Here is a 22,941-nt window from a genome sequence, read left to right on the forward strand (position 1 = left end):
TTCCAAAATAGAATGTTGGTAGCTCTAGAATTTCAAAAAGAATGTTGGGAGTTCTAGAATTCCAAAATAGTCTGTTAGGAGTTCTAGAATACTAAAATAGAATGTTGGGAGTTCTAGAATACCAAAATAAAATGTTGGTGTTGCAGAATTCCAAAATAGAATTTTGGGAGTTCTATAATTCCAAAATAGAGTGTTGTGAGTTCTAGAATTCCAAAATAGAATGTTGGGAGTTCTAGAATTCCAGAATACAATGTTAGGAGTTCAAGAATTCCAAAAAAGAATGTAGGGAGTTCTAGAATTCCAAAATAGAATGTTGGTGTTGCAGAATTCCAAAATAGAATGTTGGGAGTTCTAGAATACTAAAATAGAATGTTGGGAGTTCTATAATTCCAAAATAGAATGTTGGGAGTTCTATAATTCCAAAATAGTATGTTGGGAGTTCCAGAATTCCAAAATAGAATGTTGAGAGTTCTAACATTTCAAAAAAGAATGTTGGTAGTTCTAGAATTAAAAAAAAAATGTTGGTGTTCTAGAATTCCAAAAAGGATTGTTGGGAGATGTAGAATTCCAAAACAGAATGTTGGGAGTTCTAGAATTCCAAAATAGAATATTGGGAGTTCTAGAATTCCAAAATAGAATGTTTGGAGTTCTAGAATACCAAGATATAATGTTGTTGTTGCAGAATTCCAAAATAGAATGTTGTGAGTTCTAGAATACTAAAATAGAATGTTGGGAGTTCTAGAATTCCAAAATAGAATATTGAGAGTTTTAAAATTCCAAAATAGAATGTTGGGAGTTCTAGAATTCGAAAATAGAATGTTGGGAGTTCTAGAATTCCAAAATAGAATGTTGGGAGTTCCAGAATTCCAAAATAGAATGTTGAGAGTTCTAGAATTCCAAAATAGAATGTTTGTGTTGCAGAATTCCAAAATAGAATGTTGGGAGTTCTAGAATAACAAGATAAAATGTTGGTGTTGCAGAATTCCAAAATAGAATGTTGGAAGTTCTAGAATTCCAAAATAGTATGTTGGGAGTTCTAGAATACCAAAATAAAATGTTGGGAGTTCTAGAATTCCAAATAGAATATTGGGGTTCTAGAATTTTTTTTTTTTAAAAGAAGAATGTTGGGAGCTCTAGAATTCCAAAATATTCTGTTAAGAGTTCTAGAATACTAAAAATAGAATGTTGGGCATTCTAGAATTCCAAAATAGAATATTGGGAGTTCTAGAATTCCAAAATAGAATGTTGGGAGTTCTAGAATTCCAAGATAGAATGTTGGTGTTGCAGAATTCCAAAAGAGAATGTTGGGAGTTCTAGAATTCCAAAATAGAATATTGGGGGTTCTAAAATTTCAAAAAAGAATGTTGGTAGTTCTAGAATTCAAAAAAAGAATGTTGGTGTTGCAGAATTCCAAAATAGAATGTTGGGAGTTCTAGAATACTAAAATAGAATGTTGGGAGTTCTAGAATTCCAAAATAGAATATTGAGAGTTTTAAAATTCCAAAATAGAATGTTGGGAGTTCTAGAATTCGAAAATGGAAGGTTGGTGTTCTAGAATTCCAAAAAGGATTGTTGGGAGATGTAGAATTCCAAAACAGAATGTTGGGAGTTCTAGAATTCCAAAATAGAACGTTGGTAGCTCTAGAATTTCAAAAAGAATGTTGGGAGTTCTAGAATTCCAAAATAGTCTGTTAGGAGTTCTAGAATACTAAAATAGAATGTTGGGAGTTCTAGAATACCAAAATAAAATGTTGGTGTTGCAGAATTCCAAAATAGAATTTTGGGAGTTCTATAATTCCAAAATAGAGTGTTGTGAGTTCTAGAATTCCAAAATAGAATGTTGGGAGTTCTAGAATTCCAAAATAGAATGTTAGGAGTTCTAGAATTCCAAAATAGAATGTTGGTGTTGCAGAATTCCAAAATAGAATGTTGGGAGTTCTAGAATACTAAAATAGAATGTTGGGAGTTCTATAATTCCAAAATAGAATGTTGGGAGTTCTAGAATTCCAAAATAGAATGTTAGGAGTTCTAGAATTCCAAGATAGAATGTTGGTGTTGCAGAATTCCAAAATAGAATGTTGGGAGTTCTAGAATACTAAAATAGAATGTTGGGAGTTCTAGAATTCCAAAATAGAATGTTGGGAGTTCCAGAATTCCAAAATAGAATGTTGAGAGTTCTAGAATTCCAAAATAGAATGTTTGAGTTGCAGAATTCCAAAATAGAATGTTGGTAGTTCTAGAATTCCAAAATAGAATGTTGGGAGTTCTAGAATACCAAGATAAAATGTTGGTGTTGCAGAATTCCAAAATAGAATGTTGGGAGTTCTAGAATTCGAAAATGGAATGTTGGTGTTCTAGAATTACAAAATAGAATGTTGGGAGTTCTAGAATTCCAAAATAGTATGTTGGGAGTTCTAGAATACCAAAATAGAATGTTGGGAGTTCTAGAATTACAAAATAGAATATTGGGGTTCTAGATTTTTTTTTTTTTAAAGAAGAATGTTGGGAGTTCTAGAATTCCAAAATAGAATGTTGGGAGTTCTAGAATTCCAAAAGAGAATGTTGGGAGTTCTAGAATACCAAGATAAAATGTTGGTGTTGCAGAATTCCAAAATAGAATGTTGTGAGTTCTAGAATTCGAAAATGGAATGTTGGGAGTTCTAGAATACCAAAATAGAATGTTGGGAGTTCTAGAATTCCAAAATAGAATATTGGGGTTCTAGAATTTTTTTTAAAAAGAAGAATGTTGGGAGTTCTAGAATTCCAAAATATTCTGTTAAGAGTTCTAGAATACTAAAAATAGAATGTTGGGCATTCTAGAACTCCAAAATAGAATATTGGGAGTTCTAGAATTCCAAAATAGAATGTTGGGAGTTCTAGAATTCCAAGATAGAATGTTGGTGTTGCAGAATTCCAAAAGAGAATGTTGGGAGTTCTAGAATTCCAAAATAGAATATTGGGGGTTCTAAAATTTCAAAAAAGAATGTTGGTAGTTCTAGAATTCAAAAAAAGAATGTTGGTGTTGCAGAACTCCAAAATAGAATGTTGGGAGTTCTAGAATACTAAAATAGAATGTTGGGAGTTCTAGAATTCCAAAATAGAATATTGAGAGTTTTAAAATTCCAAAATAGAATGTTGGGAGTTCTAGAATTCCAAAATTGATTGTTGGGAGTTCTAGAATAGCAAAATAGAATGTTGGGAGTTCTAGAGTTCCAAAATAGTCTGTTAGGAGTTCTAGAATACTAAAATAGAATGTTGGGAGTTCTAGAATTCCAAAATAGAATATTGGGAGTTCTAGAATTCCAAAATAGAATATTGCGAGTTCTAGAATTCCAAAATAGAATGTTGGGAGTTCTAGAATTCCAAAATAGAATGTTTGGAGTTCTAGAATACCAAGATATAATGTTGTTGTTGCAGAATTCCAAAATAGAATGTTGAGAGTTCTAGAATACCAAAATATAATGTTGGGAGTTCTAGAATTCCAAAATAGAATATTGGGAGTTCTAGAAGTCCAAGATAGAATGTTGGGAGTTCTAGAATTCCTATATAGAATGTTGGGAGTTCATTAATTCCACAATAGAATGTTGTTAATTCTAGAATTCCAAAATAGAATGTTCGGAGTTCTAGAATACTAAAATAGAATGTTGGGAGTTCTATAATTCCAAAATAGAATGTTGGGAGTTCCAGAATTCCAAAATAGAATGTTGAGAGTTCTAGAATTCCAAAATAGAATGTTTGTGTTGCAGAATTCCAAAATAGAATGTTGGGAGTTCTAGAATACCAAGATAAAATGTTGGTGTTGCAGAATTCCAAAATAGAATGTTGGGAGTTCTAGAATTCGAAAATGGAATGTTGGTGTTCTAGAATTACAAAATAGAATGTTGGGAGTTCTAGAATTCCAAAATAGAATGTTGAGAGTTCTAGAATTCGAAAATGGAATGTTGGTGTTCTAGAATTCCAAAATAGAATGTTGGGAGTTCTAGAATACCAAAATAGAATGTTGGGAGTTATATAATTACAAAATAGAATATTGGGGGTTCTAGAATTTCAAAAAAGAATATTGGGAGTTCTAGAATGCCAAAATAGTCTGTTAGGAGTTCTAGAATTCCAAAATAGAATGTTGGGAGTTCTAGAATTCCAAAAGAGAATGTTGGGAGTTCTAAAATACCAAGATAAAATGTTGGTGTTGCAGAATTCCAAAATAGAATGTTGTGAGTTCTAGAATACCAAAATAGAATGTTGGGAGTTCTAGAATTCCAAAATAGAATATTGGGGTTCTAGAAAAAAATTTTTAAAAGAAGAATGTTGGGAATTCTAGAATTCCAAAATATTCTGTTAAGAGTTCTAGAATACTAAAAATAGAATGTTGGGCATTCTAGAATTCCAAAATAGAATATTGGGAGTTCTAGAATTCCAAAATAGAATGTTGGGAGTTCTAGAATTCCAAGATAGAATGTTGGTGTTGCAGAATTCCAAAAGAGAATGTTTTGAGTTCTAGAATTCCAAAATAGAATATTGGGGGTTCTAAAATTTCAAAAAAGAATGTTGGTAGTTCTAGAATTCAAAAAAAGAATGTTGGTGTTGCAGAATTCCAAAATAGAATGTTGGGAGTTCTAGAATACTAAAATAGAATGTTGGGAGTTCTATAATTCCAAAATAGAGTGTTGTGAGTTCTAGAATTCCAAAATAGAATGTAGGGAGTTCTAGAATTCCAAAATAGAATGTTGGTGTTGCAGAATTCCAAAATAGAATGTTGGGAGTTCTAGAATACTAAAATAGAATGTTGGGAGTTCTATAATTCCAAAATAGAATGTTGGGAGTTCTAGAATTCCAAAATAGAATGTTGGGAGTTCTAGAATTCCACGATAGAATGTTGGTGTTGCAGAATTCCAAAATAGAATGTTGGGAGTTCTAGAATACTAAAATAGAATGTTGGGAGTTCTAGAATTCCAAAATAGAATATTGAGAGTTTTAAAATTCCAAAATAGAATGTTGGGAGTTCTAGAATTCGAAAATGGAAGGTTGGTGTTCTAGAATTCCAAAAAGGATTGTTGGGAGATGTGGAATTCCAAAACAGAATGTTGGGAGTTCTAGAATTCCAAAATAGAATGTTGGTAGCTCTAGAATTTCAAAAAGAATGTTGGGAGTTCTAGAATTCCAAAATAGTCTGTTAGGAGTTCTAGAATACTAAAATAGAATGTTGGGAGTTCTAGAATACCAAAATAAAATGTTGGTGTTGCAGAATTCCAAAATAGAATTTTGGGAGTTTTAAAATTCCAAAATAGAATGTTGGGAGTTCTAGAATTCGAAAATGGAATGTTGGTGTTCTAGAATTACAAAATAGAATGTTGGGAGTTCTAGAATTCCAAAATATTATGTTGGGAGTTCTAGAATGCCAAAATAGAATGTTGGGAGTTCTAGAATTACAAAATAGAATATTGGGGTTCTAGAATTTTTTTTTTTTAAAAGAAGAATGTTGGGAGTTCTAGAATTCCAAAATATTCTGTTAAGAGTTCTATAATACTAAAAATAGAATCTTGGGCATTCTAGAATTCCAAAATAGAATATTGGGAGTTCTAGAATTCCAAAATAGAATGTTGGGAGTTGTAGAATTCCAAGATAGAATGTTGGTGTTGCAGAATTCCAAAAGAGAATGTTGGGAGTTCTAGAATACTAAAATAGAATGTTGGGAGTTCTAGAATTCCAAAATAGAATATTGAGAGTTTTAAAATTCCAAAATAGAATGTTGGGAGTTCTAGAATTCGAAAATGGAAGGTTGGTGTTCTAGAATTCCAAAATAGATTGTTGGGAGATGTAGAATTCCAAAACAGAATGTTGGGAGTTCTAGAATTCCAAAATAGAATGTTGGTAGCTCTAGAATTTCAAAAAGAATGTTGGGAGTTCTAGAATTCCAAAATAGTATGTTAGGAGTTCTAGAATACTAAAATAGAATGTTGGGAGGTCTAGAATACCAAGATAAAATGTTGGTGTTGCAGAATTCCAAATTAGAATGTTGGGAGTTCTAGAATTCCAAAATATAATGTTGGTGTTGCAGATTTCTAAAATAGAATGTTGGGAGTTCTAGAATTCGAAAATGGAATGTTGGATGTTCTACAATTCCAAAATAGAATGTTGGGAGTTCCAGAATTCCAAAATAGAATGTTTTGAGTTCTAGAATTCCAAAATAGAATATTGGGGGTTCTAAAATTTCAAAAAAGAATGTTGGTAGTTCTAGAATTCAAAAAAAGAATGTTGGTGTTGCAGAATTCCAAAATAGAATGTTGGGAGTTCTAGAATACTAAAATAGAATGTTGGGAGTTCTATAATTCCAAAATAGAGTGTTGTGAGTTCTAGAATTCCAAAATAGAATGTAGGGAGTTCTAGAATTCCAAAATAGAATGTTGGTGTTGCAGAATTCCAAAATAGAATGTTGGGAGTTCTAGAATACTAAAATAGAATGTTGGGAGTTCTATAATTCCAAAATAGAATGTTGGGAGTTCTAGAATTCCAAAATAGAATGTTGGGAGTTCTAGAATTCCACGATAGAATGTTGGTGTTGCAGAATTCCAAAATAGAATGTTGGGAGTTCTAGAATACTAAAATAGAATGTTGGGAGTTCTAGAATTCCAAAATAGAATATTGAGAGTTTTAAAATTCCAAAATAGAATGTTGGGAGTTCTAGAATTCGAAAATGGAAGGTTGGTGTTCTAGAATTCCAAAAAGGATTGTTGGGAGATGTGGAATTCCAAAACAGAATGTTGGGAGTTCTAGAATTCCAAAATAGAATGTTGGTAGCTCTAGAATTTCAAAAAGAATGTTGGGAGTTCTAGAATTCCAAAATAGTCTGTTAGGAGTTCTAGAATACTAAAATAGAATGTTGGGAGTTCTAGAATACCAAAATAAAATGTTGGTGTTGCAGAATTCCAAAATAGAATTTTGGGAGTTTTAAAATTCCAAAATAGAATGTTGGGAGTTCTAGAATTCGAAAATGGAATGTTGGTGTTCTAGAATTACAAAATAGAATGTTGGGAGTTCTAGAATTCCAAAATATTATGTTGGGAGTTCTAGAATGCCAAAATAGAATGTTGGGAGTTCTAGAATTACAAAATAGAATATTGGGGTTCTAGAATTTTTTTTTTTTAAAAGAAGAATGTTGGGAGTTCTAGAATTCCAAAATATTCTGTTAAGAGTTCTATAATACTAAAAATAGAATCTTGGGCATTCTAGAATTCCAAAATAGAATATTGGGAGTTCTAGAATTCCAAAATAGAATGTTGGGAGTTGTAGAATTCCAAGATAGAATGTTGGTGTTGCAGAATTCCAAAAGAGAATGTTGGGAGTTCTAGAATACTAAAATAGAATGTTGGGAGTTCTAGAATTCCAAAATAGAATATTGAGAGTTTTAAAATTCCAAAATAGAATGTTGGGAGTTCTAGAATTCGAAAATGGAAGGTTGGTGTTCTAGAATTCCAAAATAGATTGTTGGGAGATGTAGAATTCCAAAACAGAATGTTGGGAGTTCTAGAATTCCAAAATAGAATGTTGGTAGCTCTAGAATTTCAAAAAGAATGTTGGGAGTTCTAGAATTCCAAAATAGTATGTTAGGAGTTCTAGAATACTAAAATAGAATGTTGGGAGGTCTAGAATACCAAGATAAAATGTTGGTGTTGCAGAATTCCAAATTAGAATGTTGGGAGTTCTAGAATTCCAAAATATAATGTTGGTGTTGCAGATTTCTAAAATAGAATGTTGGGAGTTCTAGAATTCGAAAATGGAATGTTGGATGTTCTACAATTCCAAAATAGAATGTTGGGAGTTCCAGAATTCCAAAATAGAATGTTGAGAGTTCTAGAATTCCAAAATAGAATATTGGGGGTAATAACATTTCAAAAAATAATGTTGGTAGTTCTAGAATTCAAAAAAAGAATGTTGGTGTTGCAGAATTCCAAAATAGAATGTTGGGAGTTCTAGAATACTAAAATAGAATGTTGGGAGTTCTATAATTCCAAAATAGAATGTTGGGAGTTCTAGAATTCCAAAATAGAATGTTGGGAGTTCTAGAATTCCAAGATAGAATGTTGGTGTTGCAGAATTCCAAAATAGAATGTTGGGAGTTCTAGAATACTAAAATAGAATGTTGGGAGTTCTAGAATTCCAAAATAGAATATTGAGAGTTTTAAAATTCCAAAATAGAATGTTGGGAGTTCTAGAATTCGAAAATGGAAGGTTGGTGTTCTAGAATTCCAAAAAGGATTGTTGGGAGATGTGGAATTCCAAAACAGAATGTTGGGAGTTCTAGAATTCCAAAATAGAATGTTGGTAGCTCTAGAATTTCAAAAAGAATGTTGGGAGTTCTAGAATTCCAAAATAGTCTGTTAGGAGTTCTAGAATACTAAAATAGAATGTTGGGAGTTCTAGAATTCCAAAATAGAATGTTGGGAGTTCTAGAATACCAAAATAAAATGTTGGTGTTGCAGAATTCCAAAATAGAATTTTGGAAGTTTTAAAATTCCAAAATAGAATGTTGGGAGTTCTAGAATTCGAAAATGGAATGTTGGTGTTCTAGAATTACAAAATAGAATGTTGGGAGTTCTAGAATTCCAAAATATTATGTTGGGAGTTCTAGAATGCCAAAATAGAATGTTGGGAGTTCTAGAATTACAAAATAGAATATTGGGGTTCTAGAATTTTTTTTTTTTTAAAAGAAGAATGTTGGGAGTTCTAGAATTCCAAAATATTCTGTTAAGAGTTCTATAATACTAAAAATAGAATCTTGGGCATTCTAGAATTCCAAAATAGAATATTGGGAGTTCTAGAATTCCAAAATAGAATGTTGGGAGTTCTAGAATTCCAAGATAGAATGTTGGTGTTGCAGAATTCCAAAAGAGAATGTTGGGAGTTCTAGAATTCCAAAATAGAATATTGGGGGTTCTAAAATTTCAAAAAAGAATGTTGGTAGTTCTAGAATTCAAAAAAAGAATGTTGGTGTTGCAGAATTCCAAAATAGAATGTTGGGAGTTCTAGAATACTAAAATAGAATGTTGGGAGTTCTAGAATTCCAAAATAGAATATTGAGAGTTTTAAAATTCCAAAATAGAATGTTGGGAGTTCTAGAATTCGAAAATGGAAGGTTGGTGTTCTAGAATTCCAAAATAGATTGTTGGGAGATGTAGAATTCCAAAACAGAATGTTGGGAGTTCTAGAATTCCAAAATTGAATGTTGGTAGCTCTAGAATTTCAAAAAGAATGTTGGGAGTTCTAGAATTCCAAAATAGTATGTTAGGAGTTCTAGAATACTAAAATAGAATGTTGGGAGTTCTAGAATACCAAGATAAAATGTTGGTGTTGCAGAATTCCAAATTAGAACGTTGGGAGTTCTAGAATTCCAAAATATAATGTTGGTGTTGCAGAATTCTAAAATAGAATGTTGGGAGTTCTAGAATTCGAAAATGGAATGTTGGATGTTCTAGAATTCCAAAATAGAATGTTGGGAGTTCTAGAATTCCAAAATTGTTTGTTGGGAGTTCTAGAATACCAAAATAGAATGTTGGGAGTTCTAGAATTCCAAAATAGTCTGTTAGGAGTTCTAGAATACTAAAAAAGAATGTTGGGAGTTCTAGAATTCCAAAATAGAATATTGGGAGTTCTAGAATTCCAAAATAGAATATTTCGAGTTTTAGAATTCCAAATTAGAATGTTGGGAGTTCTAGAATTCCAAAATAGAATGTTTGTTGGAGTTCTAGAATACCAAGATATAATGTTGGTGTTGCAGAATTCCAAAATAGAATGTTGAGAGTTCTAGAATACCAAAATATAATGTTGGGAGTTCTAGAATTCCAAAATAGAATATTGGGAGTTCTAGAAGTCCAAGATAGAATGTTGGGAGTTCTAAAATTCCTATATAGAATGTTGGGAGTTCCAGAATTCCAAAATAGAATGTTGAGAGTTCTAGAATTCCAAAATAGAATGTTGGGAGTTCTAGAATACTAAAATAGAATGTCGGGAGATCTAGAATTCCAAAATAGAATGTTGGGAGTTCCAGAATTCCAAAATAGAATGTTGAGAGTTCTAGAATTCCAAAATAGAATGTTTGTGTTGCAGAATAGCAAAATAGAATGTTGGGAGTTCTAGAATTCCAAAATAGAATGTTGGGAGTTCTAGAATAACATGATAAAATGTTGGTGTTGCAGAATTCCAAAATAGAATGTTGAGAGTTCTAGAATTCGAAAATGGAATGTTGGTGTTCTAGAATTACAAAATAGAATGTTGGGAGTTCTAGAATTCCAAAATAGTATGTTGGGAGTTCTAGAATTCCAAGATAGAATGTTGGTGTTGCAGAATTCCAAAAGAGAATGTTGGGAGTTCTAGAATTCCAAAATAGAATATTGGGGGTTCTAAAATTTCAAAAAAGAATGTTGGTAGTTCTAGAATTCAAAAAAAGAATGTTGGTGTTGCAGAATTCCAAAATAGAATGTTGGGAGTTCTAGAATACTAAAATAGAATGTTGGGAGTTCTAGAATTCCAAAATAGAATATTGAGAGTTTTAAAATTCCAAAATAGAATGTTGGGAGTTCTAGAATTCGAAAATGGAAGGTTGGTGTTCTAGAATTCCAAAATAGATTGTTGGGAGATGTAGAATTCCAAAACAGAATGTTGGGAGTTCTAGAATTCCAAAATAGAATGTTGGTAGCTCTAGAATTTCAAAAAGAATGTTGGGAGTTCTAGAATTCCAAAATAGTATGTTAGGAGTTCTAGAATACTAAAATAGAATGTTGGGAGTTCTAGAATACCAAGATAAAATGTTGGTGTTGCAGAATTCCAAATTAGAATGTTGGGAGTTCTAGAATGCCAAAATATAATGTTGGTGTTGCAGAATTCTAAAATAGAATGTTGGGAGTTCTAGAATTCGAAAATGGAATGTTGGATGTTCTAGAATTCCAAAATAGAATGTTGGGAGTTCTAGAATTCCAAAATTGTTTGTTGGGAGTTCTAGAATACCAAAATAGAATGTTGGGAGTTCTAGAATTCCAAAATAGTCTGTTAGGAGTTCTAGAATACTAAAATAGAATGTTGGGAGTTCTAGAATTCCAAAATAGAATATTGGGAGTTCTAGAATTCCAAAATAGAATATTGCGAGTTTTAGAATTCCAAATTAGAATGTTGGGATTTCTAGAATTCCAAAATAGAATGTTTGTTGGAGTTCTAGAATACCAAGATATAATGTTGGTGTTGCAGAATTCCAAAATAGAATGTTGAGAGTTCTAGAATACCAAAATATAATGTTGGGAGTTCTAGAATTCCAAAATAGAATATTGGGAGTTCTAGAAGTCCAAGATAGAATGTTGGGATTTCTAGAATTCCTATATAGAATGTTGGGAGTTCCAGAATTCCAAAATAGAATGTTGAGAGTTATAGAATTCCAAAATAGAATGTTGGGAGTTCTAGAATTCCAAAATAGAATGTTGGGAGTTCTAGAATACTAAAATAGAATGTCGGGAGTTCTAGAATTCCAAAATAGAATGTTGGGAGTTCCAGAATTCCAAAATAGAATGTTGAGAGTTCTAGAATTCCAAAATAGAATGTTTGTGTTGCAGAATTCCAAAATAGAATGTTGGGAGTTCTAGAATTCCAAAATAGAATGTTGGGAGTTCTAGAATAACAAGATAAAATGTTGGTGTTGCAGAATTCCAAAATAGAATTTTGGGAGTTCTAGAATTTGATAATGGAATGTTGATGTTTTAGAATTACAAAATAGAATGTTGGGAGTTCTAGAATTCCAAAATAGTATGTTGGGAGTTCTAGAATACCAAAATAGATTGTTGGGAGATCTAGAATTCCAAAATAGAATATTGGGGTTCTAGAATTTTTTTTTTTAAAGAAGAATGTTGGGAGTTCTAGAATTCCAAAATATTATGTTAAGAGTTCTAGAATACTAAAAATAGACTGTTGGGCATTCTAGAATTCCAAAATAGAATATTGAGAGTTCTAGAATTCCAAAATAGAATGTTGGTAGTTCTAGAATTCAAAAAAAGAATGTTGGTGTTGCAGAATTCCAAAATAGAATGTTGGGAGTTCTAGAATACTAAAATAGAATGTTGGGAGTTCTAGAATTCCAAAATAGAATATTGAGAGTTTTAAAATTCCAAAATAGAATATTGGGAGTTCTAGATTTCGAAAATGGAAGGTTGGTGTTCTAGAATTCCAAAATAGATTGTTGGGAGATGTAGAATTCCAAAACAGAATGTTGGGAGTTCTAGAATTCCAAAATAGAATATTGGTAGCTCTAGAATTTCAAAAAGAATGTTGGGAGTTCTAGAATTCCAAAATAGTATGTTAGGAGTTCTAGAATACTAAAATAGAATGTTGGGAGTTCTAGAATACCAAGATAAAATGTTGGTGTTGCAGAATTCCAAAATAGAATGTTGGGAGTTCTAGAATTCCAAAATATAATGTTGGTGTTGCAGAATTCTAAAATAGAATGTTGGGAGTTCTAGAATTCGAAAATGGAATGTTGGATGTTCTAGAATTCCAAAATAGAATGTTGGGAGTTCTCGAATTCCAAAATAGAATGTTGGGAGTTCTAGAATTCCAAGATTGAATGTTGATGTTGCAGAATTCCAAAATAGAATGTTGGGAGTTCTAGAATACCAAAATATAATGTTGGGAGTTCTAGAATTCCAAAATAGAATGTTGGGAGTTCTAGAAGTCCAAGATAGAATGTTGGGAGTTATAGAATTCCAAAATAGAATATTAGGAGTTCTAGAATTCCAAAATACAATGTTGAGAGTTATAGAATTCCAAATAACAATGCTGTGAGTTCTAGAATTCCAAAATAGAATGTTGGTGTTGCAGAATTCCAAAATAGAATGTTGGGAGTTCTAGAATTCGAAAATGGAATGTTGGTGTTCTAGAATTACAAAATAGAATGTTGGGAGTTCTAGAATTCCAAAATAGAACATTGGGAGTTCTAGAATTACAGAATAGTATATTGGGAGTTCTAGAATACCAAAATAGAATGTTGGGAGTTCTAGAATTCCAAAATAGAATGTTGGGAGTTCTAGAATTTCAAAAAAAGATTGTTGGGAGTTTTAGAATTCCAAAATAGTCTGTTAGGAGATCTAGAATACTAAAATAGAATGTTGGGAGTTCTAGAATTCCAAAATAGAATATTGGGAGTTCTAGAATTCCAAAATAGAATATTGGAAGTTCTAGAATTCCAAAATAGAATGTTTGGAGTTCTAAAATTCCAAAATAGAATGTTGGGAGTTCTAGAATTGCAATAAATGGTGGCAAATTGCTCTAATCAAGCTGGTAACAATCCTCAGGTGCTGCGGGAGTGGGTTACTCTAAACAAGAAAAACAAAAGGGATTTTTCCCACGCACTCTGCTGGCTGTTAGTAAGAAGAACTATATACTATGTAATAATAGAAAATGTAGAGCTCTTCGTTACATATGTTTTGCAAGATAGGATAAGGCTCCAGGCCACTTCACGGCTGCTCTATTACTGGAGGTCCCTAACTAAGCATAAGTCCAGGGCTTGGACCCCACAAAGTCGGCTCAGGCCCGACCACCCTAGGGCAGCACCCCATTGAAATACTAAAGTGTTAATATGTGTTAAGAAAGAAGCAGAAGCTATGGGTTAGAAAGTGCTACAGAAATAAGGGTGTTAATAAAATACTCAAAAGAGTAATATTAGTGAAAAAAATAGGAGTGTTACATAAGTGCTAAATAAATAATATGGCGTGCTACCCCAAGGTAGCCCAGTCGCACCAGACCTGAGGGGTACCACTCCCCAAACTCACACACAGCATAATAATTATAATAATAATAATAATAATAATAATCACTATGGGTCATACAATTGCTTAATGTACGGCCACATGATAATGGCACATACAAAACATATCCAGATTGAGAGCTAGCTTACATGGAGGCACCCCTGTATCCTCCAAATGGCACCACAGGACCCAGCATGCCCTCCTAATGCTGGCTCCATCTATGCCTCACTGAACTGCAATAAATGGTGGCAAACTGCTCTAATCAAGCTGGTAACAATACTCAGGTGCTGCAGGAGTGGGTTACTCTAAACAAGAAAAACAAAAGGGATTTTTCCCACGCACTCTGCTGGCTGTTAGTAAGAAGAACTATATACTATGTAATAATAGAAAATGTAGAGCTCTTCGTTACATATGTTTTGCAAAAGATATGATAAGCCTCCAGGCCACTTCACGGCTGCTCTATTACTGGAGGTCCCTAACTAAGCATAAGTCCAGGGCTTGGACCCCACAAAGTCGGTTCAGGCCCGACCACCCTAGGGCAGCACCCCATTGAAATACTAAAGTGTTAATATGTGTTAAGAAAGAAGCAGAAGCTATGGGTTAGAAAGTGCTACAGAAATAAGGGTGTTAATAAAATACTCAAAAGAGTAATATTAGTGAAAAAATAGGAGTGTTACATAAGTGCTAAATAAATAATATGGCATGCTACCCCAAGGTAGCCCAGTCGCACCAGACCTGAGGGGTACCACTCCCCAAACTCACACACAGCATAATAATAATAATAATAATAATAGGAAATAATCACTATGGGTCATACAATTGCTTAATGTACGGCCACATGATAATGGCACATACAAAACATATCCAGATTGAGAGCTAGCTTACCTGGAGGCACCCCTGTATCCTCCAAATGGCACCACAGGACCCAGCATGCCCTCCTAATGCTGGCTCCATCTATGCCTCACTGAACTGCAATAAATGGTGGCAAACTGCTCTAATCAAGCTGGTAACAATCCTCAGGTGCTGCGGGAGTGGGTTACTCTAAACAAGAAAAACAAAAGGGATTTTTCCCACGCACTCTGCTGGCTGTTAGTAAGAAGAACTATATACTATGTAATAATAGAAAATGTAGAGCTCTTCGTTACATATGTTTTGCAAAAGATATGATAAGCCTCCAGGCCACTTCACGGCTGCTCTATTACTGGAGGTCCCTAACTAAGCATAAGTCCAGGGTTTGGACCCCACAAAGTCGGCTCAGGCCCAACCACCCTAGGGCAGCACCACATTGAAATACTAAAGTGTTAATATGTGTTAAGAAAGAAGCAGAAGCTATGGGTTAGAAAGTGCTACAGAAATAAGGGTGTTAATAAAATACTCAAAAGAGTAATATTAGTGAAAAAATAGGAGTGTTACATAAGTGCTAAATAAATAATATGGCGTGCTACCCCAAGGTAGCCCAGTCGCACCAGACCTGAGGGGTACCACTCCCCAAACTCACACACAGCATAATAATAATAATAATCATCACTATGGGTCATACAATTGCTTAATGTACGGCCACATGATAATGGCACATACAAAACATATCCAGATTGAGAGCTAGCTTACCTGGAGGCACCCCTGTATCCTCCAAATGGCACCACAGGACCCAGCATGCCCTCCTAATGCTGGCTCCATCTATGCCTCACTGAACTGCAATAAATGGTGGCAAACTGCTCTAATCAAGCTGGTAACAATCCTCAGGTGCTGCGGGAGTAGGTTACTCTAAACAAGAAAAACAAAAGGGATTTTTCCCACGCACTCTGCTGGCTGTTAGTAAGAAGAACTATATACTATGTGATAATAGAAAATGTAGAGCTCTTCATTACATATGTTTTGCAAAAGATATGATAAGCCTCCAGGCCACTTCACGGCTGCTCTTTTACTGGAGGTCCCTAACTAAGCATAAGTCCAGGGCTTGGACCCCACAAAGTCGGCTCAGGCCCGACCACCCTAGGGCAGCACCCCATTGAAATACTAAAGTGTTAATATGTGTTAAGAAAGAAGCAGAAGCTATGGGTTAGAAAGTGCTACAGAAATAAGGGTGTTAATAAAATACTCAAAAGAGTAATATTAGTGAAAAAATAGGAGTGTTACATAAGTGCTAAATAAATAATATGGCGTGCTAACCCAAGGTAGCCCAGTCGCACCAGACCTGAGGGGTACCACCCCCCAAACTCACACACAGCATAATAATAATAATAATAATAATAATAATAATATTAATAATCACTATGGGTCATACAATTGCTTAATGTACGACCACATGATAATGGCACATACAAAACATATCCAGATTGAGAGCTAGCTTACCTGGAGGCACCCCTGTATCCTCCAAATGGCACCACAGGACCCAGCTTGCCCTCCTAATGCTGGCTCCATCTATGCCTCACTGAACTGCAATAAATGGTGGCAAACTGCTCTAATCAAGCTGGTAACAATCCTCAGGTGCTGCGGGAGTGGGTTACTCTAAACAAGAAAAACAAAAGGGATTTTCCCCACGCACTCTGAGTTCTAGAATTCCAAAATAGAATGTTGGGAGTTCTAGAATTCCAAGATAGAATGTTGGTGTTGCAGAATTCCAAAATAGAATGTTGGGAGTTCTAGAATTCCAAAATAGAATATTGGGAGTTCTAGAATACCAAGATATAATGTTGGTGTTGCAGAATTCCAAAATAGAATGTTGGGAGTTCTTGAATTCCACAATAGAATGTTGGGAGTTCTAGAATTCCAAAATACAATGTTGGGAGTTCTAGAATTCCAAAAAAGAATGTTGGGAGTTCTAGAATTCCAAAATAGAATGTTGGTGTTGCAGAATCCCAAAATAGAATGTTGGGAGTTCTAGAATTCTAAAATAGAATGTTGAAGTAGCAGAATTCCAAAATAGAATGTTGGGAGTTATAGAATTCCAAAATAGAATATTGGGGGTTCTAGAATTTCAAAAAAGAATGTTGGGAGTTCTAGAATGCCAAAATAGAATGTTGAGAGTTCTAGAATTCGAAAATGGAATGTTGGTGTTCTAGAATTACAAAATAGAATGTTGGGAGTTCTAGAATTCCAAAATAGAATGTTGGGATTTCTAGAATTTCAAAATAGAATGTTAGGAGTTCTAGAATACTAAATTAGAATGTTGGGAGTTCTAGAACTCCAAAAGAGAATACTGGGAGTTCTAGAATTCAAAAATAGAATGTTCTTGTTGCAGAATTCCAAAATAGAGTGTTGGTGTTGCAGAATTAAAAATAGAATGCTGGGATTTCTAGAAATTCAAAATAGAATGTTGGGAGTTCTAGAATTCCAAAATAGAATGTTGGTGGTGCAGAATTCCAAAATAGAATGTTGGGAGTTCTAGAAATTCAAAATGGAATGTTGGTGTTCTAGAATTCCAAAATAGAATGTTGGGAGTTCTAGAATTCCAAAATAGAATGTTGATGTTGCAGAATTCCAAAATAGAATGGTGGGAGTTCTAGAATTCGAAAATGGAATGTTGGGAGTGCTAGAATTCCAAAATAGAAAAGGTGGGAGTTCTAGAATTCCAAAATAGAATGTTGGGAGTTCTAGAATTCCAAGATAGAATGTTGATGTTGCAGAATTCCAAAATAGAATGTTGGGAGTTCTAGAATACCAAGATATAATGTTGGTGTTGCAGAATTCCAAAATAGAATGTTGGGAGTTCTAGAATACCAAAATATAATGTTGGGAGTTCTAGAATTCCAAAATAGAATGTTGGGAGTTCTAGAAGTCCAAGATAGAATGTTGGGAGTTATAGAATTCCAAAATAGAATATTAGGAGTTCTAGAATTCCAAAATACAATGTTGAGAGTTCTAGAATTCCAAAAAGAATGCTGTGAGTTCTAGAATTCCAATATAGAATGTTGGTGTTGCAGAATTCCAAAATAGAATGTTGGGAGTTCTAGAAGTCCAAAATATAATGTTGGTGTTGCAGAATTCCAAAATAGAATGTTGGGAGTTCTAAAATTCGAAAATGGAATGTTGGTGTTCTAGAATTACAAAATAGAATGTTGGGAGTTCTAGAATTCCAAAATAGAACGTTGGGAGTTCTAGAATTACAGAATAGTATATTGGGAGTTCTAGAATATCAAAATAGAATGTTGGGAGTTCTTGTATTTAAAAAAAAAGATTGTTGGGAGTTTTAGAATTCCAAAATAGTCTGTTAGGAGATCTAGAATACTAAAAAAGAATGTTTGGAGTTCTAAAATTCCAAAATAGAATGTTGGGAGTTCTAAAATTCGAAAATGGAATGTTGGTGTTCTAGAATTACAAAATAGAATGTTGGGAGTTCTAGAATTCCAAAATAGAACGTTGGGAGTTCTAGAATTACAGAATAGTATATTGGGAGTTCTAGAATTCCAAAATAGTATGTTAGGAGTTCTAGAATACTAAAATAGAATGTTGGGAGTTCTAGAATACCAAGATAAAATGTTGGTGTTGCAGAATTCCAAAATAGAATGTTGGGAGTTCTAGAATTCCAAAATATAATGTTGGTGTTGCAGAATTCTAAAATAGAATGTTGGGAGTTCTAGAATTCGAAAATGGAATGTTGGATGTTCTAGAATTCCAAAATAGAATGTTGGGAGTTCTAGAATTCCAAAATAGAATGTTGGGAGTTCTAGAATTCCAAGATTGAATGTTGATGTTGCAGAATTCCAAAATAGAATGTTGGGAGTTCTAGAATACCAAAATATAATGTTGGGAGTTCTAGAATTCCAAAATAGAATGTTGGGAGTTCTAGAAGTCCAAGATAGAATGTTGGGAGTTATAGAATTCCAAAATAGAATATTAGGAGTTCTAGAATTCCAAAATACAATGTTGAGAGTTATAGAATTCCAAATAACAATGCTGTGAGTTCTAGAATTCCAAAATAGAATGTTGGTGTTGCAGAATTCCAAAATAGAATGTTGGGAGTTCTAGAAGTCCAAAATATAATGTTGGTGTTGCAGAATTCCAAAATAGAATGTTGGGAGTTCTAGAATTCGAAAATGGAATGTTGGTGTTCTAGAATTACAAAATAGAATGTTGGGAGTTCTAGAATTCCAAAATAGAACGTTGGGAGTTCTAGAATTACAGAATAGTATATTGGGAGTTCTAGAATACCAAAATAGAATGTTGGGAGTTCTAGAATTCCAAAATAGAATGTTGGGAGTTCTAGAATTTCAAAAAAAAGATTGTTGGGAGTTTTAGAATTCCAAAATAGTCTGTTAGGAGATCTAGAATACTAAAATAGAATGTTGGGAGTTCTAGAATTCCAAAATAGAATATTGGGAGTTCTAGAATTCCAAAATAGAATATTGGAAGTTCTAGAATTCCAAAATAGAATGTTTGGAGTTCTAAAATTCCAAAATAGAATGTTGGGAGTTCTAGAATTGCAATAAATGGTGGCAAACTGCTCTAATCAAGCTGGTAACAATCCTCAGGTGCTGCGGGAGTGGGTTACTCTAAACAAGAAAAACAAAAGGGATTTTTCCCACGCACTCTGCTGGCTGTTAGTAAGAAGAACTATATACTATGTAATAATAGAAAATGTAGAGCTCTTCATTACATATGTTTTGCAAGATAGGATAAGGCTCCAGGCCACTTCACGGCTGCTCTATTACTGGAGGTCCCTAACTAAGCATAAGTCCAGGGCTTGGACCCCACAAAGTCGGCTCAGGCCCGACCACCCTAGGGCAGCACCCCATTGAAATACTAAAGTGTTAATATGTGTTAAGAAAGAAGCAGAAGCTATGGGTTAGAAAGTGCTACAGAAATAAGGGTGTTAATAAAATACTCAAAAGAGTAATATTAGTGAAAATATAGGAGTGTTACATAAGTGCTAAATAAATATTATGGCGTGCTACCCCAAGGTAGCCCAGTCGCACCAGACCTGAGGGGTACCACTCCCCAAACTCACACACAGCATAATAATTATAATAATAATAATAATAATAATAATAATCACTATGGGTCATACAATTGCTTAATGTACGGCCACATGATAATGGCACATACAAAACATATCCAGATTGAGAGCTAGCTTACATGGAGGCACCCCTGTATCCTCCAAATGGCACCACAGGACCCAGCATGCCCTCCTAATGCTGGCTCCATCTATGCCTCACTGAACTGCAATAAATGGTGGCAAACTGCTCTAATCAAGCTGGTAACAATCCTCAGGTGCTGCAGGAGTGGGTTACTCTAAACAAGAAAAACAAAAGGGATTTTTCCCACGCACTCTGCTGGCTGTTAGTAAGAAGAACTATATACTATGTAATAATAGAAAATGTAGAGCTCTTCATTACATATGTTTTGCAAAAGATATGATAAGCCTCCAGGCCACTTCACGGCTGCTCTATTACTGGAGGTCCCTAACTAAGCATAAGTCCAGGGCTTGGACCCCACAAAGTCGGTTCAGGCCCGACCACCCTAGGGCAGCACCCCATTGAAATACTAAAGTGTTAATATGTGTTAAGAAAGAAGCAGAAGCTATGGGTTAGAAAGTGCTACAGAAATAAGGGTGTTAATAAAATACTCAAAAGAGTAATATTAGTGAAAAAATAGGAGTGTTACATAAGTGCTAAATAAATAATATGGCATGCTACCCCAAGGTAGCCCAGTCGCACCAGACCTGAGGGGTACCACTCCCCAAACTCACACACAGCATAATAATAATAATAATAATAATAGGAAATAATCACTATGGGTCATACAATTGCTTAATGTACGGCCACATGATAATGGCACATACAAAACATATCCAGATTGAGAGCTAGCTTACCTGGAGGCACCCCTGTATCCTCCAAATGGCACCACAGGACCCAGCATGCCCTCCTAATGCTGGCTCCATCTATGCCTCACTGAACTGCAATAAATGGTGGCAAACTGCTCTAATCAAGCTGGTAACAATCCTCGGGTGCTGCGGGAGTGGGTTACTCTAAACAAGAAAAACAAAAGGGATTTTTCCCACGCACTCTGCTGGCTGTTAGTAAGAAGAACTATATACTATGTAATAATAGAAAATGTAGAGCTCTTCGTTACATATGTTTTGCAAAAGATATGATAAGCCTCCAGGCCACTTCACGGCTGCTCTATTACTGGAGGTCCCTAACTAAGCATAAGTCCAGGGTTTGGACCCCACAAAGTCGGCTCAGGCCCAACCACCCTAGGGCAGCACCACATTGAAATACTAAAGTGTTAATATGTGTTAAGAAAGAAGCAGAAGCTATGGGTTAGAAAGTGCTACAGAAATAAGGGTGTTAATAAAATACTCAAAAGAGTAATATTAGTGAAAAAATAGGAGTGTTACATAAGTGCTAAATAAATAATATGGCGTGCTACCCCAAGGTAGCCCAGTCGCACCAGACCTGAGGGGTACCACTCCCCAAACTCACACACAGCATAATAATAATAATAATAATAATCACTATGGGTCATACAATTGCTTAATGTACGGCCACATGATAATGGCACATACAAAACATATCCAGATTGAGAGCTAGCTTACCTGGAGGCACCCCTGTATCCTCCAAATGGCACCACAGGACCCAGCATGCCCTCCTAATGCTGGCTCCATCTATGCCTCACTGAACTGCAATAAATGGTGGCAAACTGCTCTAATCAAGCTGGTAACAATCCTCAGGTGCTGCGGGAGTGGGTTACTCTAAACAAGAAAAACAAAAGGGATTTTTCCCACGCACTCTGCTGGCTGTTAGTAAGAAGAACTATATACTATGTAATAATAGAAAATGTAGAGCTCTTCATTACATATGTTTTGCAAAAGATATGATAAGCCTCCAGGCCACTTCACGGCTGCTCTTTTACTGGAGGTCCCTAACTAAGCATAAGTCCAGGGCTTGGACCCCACAAAGTCGGCTCAGGCCCGACCACCCTAGGGCAGCACCCCATTGAAATACTAAAGTGTTAATATGTGTTAAGAAAGAAGCAGAAGCTATGGGTTAGAAAGTGCTACAGAAATAAGGGTGTTAATTAAATACTCAAAAGAGTAATATTAGTGAAAAAATAGGAGTGTTACATAAGTGCTAAATAAATAATATGGCGTGCTAACCCAAGGTAGCCCAGTTGCACCAGACCTGAGGGGTGCCACCCCCCAAACTCACACACAGCATAATAATAATAATAATCACTATGGGTCATACAATTGCTTAATGTACGACCACATGATAATGGCACATACAAAACATATCCAGATTGAGAGCTAGCTTACCTGGAGGCACCCCTGTATCCTCCAAATGGCACCACAGGACCCAGCTTGCCCTCCTAATGCTGGCTCCATCTATGCCTCACTGAACTGCAATAAATGGTGGCAAACTGCTCTAATCAAGCTGGTAACAATCCTCAGGTGCTGCGGGAGTGGGTTACTCTAAACAAGAAAAACAAAAGGGATTTTCCCCACGCACTCTGAGTTCTAGAATTCCAAAATAGAATGTTGGGAGTTCTAGAATTCCAAGATAGAATGTTGGTGTTGCAGAATTCCAAAATAGAATGTTGGGAGTTCTAGAATTCCAAAATAGAATATTGGGAGTTCTAGAATTCCAAAATACAATGTTGGGAGTTCTAGAATTCCAAAAAAGAATGTTGGGAGTTCTAGAATTCTAAAATAGAATGTTGGTGTTGCAGAATTCCAAAATAGAATGTTGGGAGTTCTAGAATTCTAAAATAGAATGTTGAAGTAGCAGAATTCCAAAATAGAATGTTGGGAGTTATAGAATTCCAAAATAGAATATTGGGGGTTCTAGAATTTCAAAAAAGAATGTTGGGAGTTCTAGAATGCCAAAATAGTCTGTTAGGAGTTCTAGAATTCCAAAATAGAATGTTGGGAGTTCTAGAATTCCAAAATAGAATGTTGGGAGTTCTAGAATTCCAAAATAGTATGTTGGGAGTTCTGGAGATTTAAAATAGAATGTTGGGAGTTCTAGAATTCCAAAATAGAATGTTGGGATTTCTAGAATTTCAAAATAGAATGTTAGGAGTTCTAGAATACTAAATTAGAATGTTGGGAGTTCTAGAACTCCAAAAGAGAATACTGGGAGTTCTAGAATTCAAAAATAGAATGTTCTTGTTGCAGAATTCCAAAATAGAATGTTGGTGTTGCAGAATTAAAAATAGAATG

The sequence above is a fragment of the Pseudophryne corroboree genome, chromosome 5, assembly GCF_028390025.1.
Source record: "Pseudophryne corroboree isolate aPseCor3 chromosome 5, aPseCor3.hap2, whole genome shotgun sequence".
Lineage (NCBI taxonomy): Eukaryota > Metazoa > Chordata > Amphibia > Anura > Myobatrachidae > Pseudophryne > Pseudophryne corroboree.